The sequence below is a fragment of the Neomonachus schauinslandi genome, chromosome 9 (assembly GCF_002201575.2).
Source record: "Neomonachus schauinslandi chromosome 9, ASM220157v2, whole genome shotgun sequence".
NCBI classification, from domain to species: Eukaryota; Metazoa; Chordata; class Mammalia; order Carnivora; family Phocidae; genus Neomonachus; species Neomonachus schauinslandi.
This window is the reverse complement of record NC_058411.1, coordinates 107,287,662-107,290,725: the sequence shown is the minus strand read 5'-3', so window position 1 is coordinate 107,290,725 and position 3,064 is coordinate 107,287,662.

Below are 3,064 nucleotides of genomic sequence, written 5' to 3'. Positions count from 1 at the left end.
CCCCCCCCCCCCAGAAGCTGTGGCACACACCATGCGGGCACACGGCCCACCACCAGCATCCCCCACCAAGGTGAGCAAGGGGCCGCCTCTGCCCCACCGGCCTCCTAACCACTGCAGGCTTCTCTGTGTGCACCTTGGGAACTGAAGAGGGAAGATTAAGAGGCTCCTGAAACCCGAAGGAGGGTAGTGGGTGGATTACCAGTGAATTGATCAGCGTGTCTTGGCCGAAGGCCTGGTGGGCAGGTGCCGCAGCCCCTCACCTCTGCTGCAGGGAGATTAAAGCCTCGCTGAATGGTGAAACAGGACCCCTGTGGAGAAGGATGTGGAGCAAGGAGGGCTGCTGTGGATACACACAGGGAGGGCAGAGCAGGGCAATGGGGGCAGCAGGGAGCACTCTAGACCACATGGAGAAGAATGTATGGAGTACTGGGTTCAACTTCCCCATTTCACATGGGAGGAAATGGAGACCCAGGGAGGAAGAGTGACGTGGCCAAGGTCACAGCCTCAGCAAGGGTTGCGGAGCTAGAACTTGAACCAGGACTTCAGGACTCTGTACAGGGTCTGGGCCCCCCGTGCAGCCCAAGAGCACAGGAAGCATGGGAAGGACTGGGAATGTTCTAGTGACTGAGAGGAGCATGCTAGCCCAGGAGAAGGAGCCGAGCCAAGGTACAAAGGTGGGGGGCAGAGGGGAGGGTGCTGGAGTCCCAGGGAAGGTCTACAAAGCGAGGCTGGGAACTGCAGACCTTGGAGGATTTTGAGGCCACACCAATTGGGAGATACGGGCACAGGATGCTGGGGAGACACAGACCCCAAACTACCCAGTGAGGCAGCAGAAGACATGTCAGGAAGGCAGTGAGGTGACACGGAAAGAGCACCAGGAGTCTGGCAGCCTGTGTTGAGATGGCCTTGAGCAGCTGTTTCTCCTCTCTGACCGTCAGTTTCTTATCTATAGAGCGGGGATCCAAAGCTAGTTCTTTGCAGGGTTGATCACAGTGACCACAGAATGCTTTTGGAAGTGCCCTATGAACTTCAGAGTGCTGAGTGAATTTAACACTTAGGTTTTGTTGTTTCTTTTCGAGGGCCTCAGTAAACGTTTGTGGACGTGCCCCACGCTGGGCTGGGCACTGCATCTCTTCATGCAGGATGAAGGAGATGATGAACTGCGAAAGGGGTGCGTCTTCAAGTGGTCAGAGGGACCGAGGGAGGGCGGCGGGGGAAGAGGAGGGCGTCACTCAGAAATGTCGGTTCTCCTTGGGACGCTTTAACAACACAATGCAAATACCCTTTTGGGGAGGACAGTCCCTCCCCTTCCATATGACTTGGAGCCTCCCATTTCTCCCTCTTGCCCTCCCTGGCACCTGGGTGTGCACGGCGCCAGGTGTCAGAAGTACTTTTCCCAACCAGAGCCTCCTCCTCGGGGGGCCGGTCAGCTCCTCCCAGAGGGGCCCAGACTGTCTGTGCTCTTTGTCCAAATGGCCTTGTCGGACAGCAGGAACCATGCACCTGCACTTCCCAGCGGGACGCGGGTACATCCAACCCTCACTTCGCCCCCAGGTCCTGTCCCTCCTCTTGGGTCCCTGCGATGGAGTCTTCAGGCGGGGCTTACTGCTCTACTTTGCAAATGAGAAGACTGAGGCCGGAAGAGGGGCCAGCACTGCCCGACAGTGCCTCTGACAAAGCTCTCTCCTTGCCTCGCCAAGGGCTGGAAGTATTAGGCTCATTCCGTGGGAGAAGAAGTGGCTGCTCAGGGGGAGTACATGGTTGACGGTCGACGGGAACTTCTTGAAGAGCTTCCCTTTGGGCCACTGCGTTCAGACACTGGTCTCCTAGGGTGCCCGAAACAAATCACCACAGGTGCAGTGGCGTGAAACTGCAGAAACGCCCTCTCCCACTGTCCTGGAGGCTAGAAGTCTCAAATCCAGGTGTCAGCAAGGCCACGCGCCCTTCGAAATTTCCCTAGGACAGTGAGTCCTTGTCTCTTCTCTGACACCTCTCCCTCCTGGGGTACCTATGGGAAAGACGCCTCTCTAGGAGGATGTGCTCACCGCCCCCTGTGCCCCAGCCCCTCTGCGGATGCTCAGAGCCTGACAGCCCTTTGCCGAGGAGCTGTGAGGCATGATAGAGCTTTGCATTCCCTATAGAGAGCCCAGCCCCCCAGGCGAACCCTGCCCAGGTGTGGATGTGGTCCTCAGAGCAGGAGGAGGGAGATGGAGCATGAAGGGCTGGCCCCTGGATGGTGTGTGTGGAGGGCAAGATCCTGAGGGGGGAGGGGGGTGACCCCCCTTCCTTGTCTGGGACTCACCTTGGCCAGGCCAGGCCACAGGGCCATGCTTAGGGCCCGGACCCCTGCCTCCCCAGGGAAAAACCACAGGGCTTCTTATTTGGGGTACCTGGAGGAGGTCCCAGTCTGCCCTGTGTCAGCTGGGTTTCTCAGGGCCAGTATCCACCCGGAACCAGAGAATCTGGGGCCTTGAGGGTCATTTGACCTAAGGAGTAAAGATGCTCAGGGAGAAGAAGCAGAGATGCCAAGGGAGGACCCAGCAGACCACTAGTGCCTCCAATGAGAACTTCCTAGGCCAAGGCACCTCTGCACAGCGGCCGAGGGCCCACGGTCCCCCATACAAGGGGCTTGGGCAGCCCCCGGTTTCCAAGGGGAGAGCTGCAGGACCACATCAGCAGAGAAGGGCACTGGTCTCTTTGGGTGGAGGGTTTCTTTGGGTGGCTTGGGGGGAGGGTACACATGGAGATGACAAAGGGGATGTAGCCTCCCCCTCCTCCCCCCCAGCAAACACCATCATAACCCACAGTAACCTCTGTTTTCTTCTCGTGGCCTCACAGAGCCTCTGTCCTTGCATCCAAAAATGGCCTACCAACAAAATGTAATATCTAATCCAGTGGGTCTCCATCCTGGCTAGACGTCAGCATGAGCCACCCATTCAATCCAAATCTCTGGAGGTGGGGGCCTGGGGCTTCTTGAAAGTTCCCCAGGTGGTTCTGAGGAGCAGACAGCGTGGAGACCCTGAGGTAGTCCAATTCCCTACCTCTTGGTGCGTCTAGAGGGCCA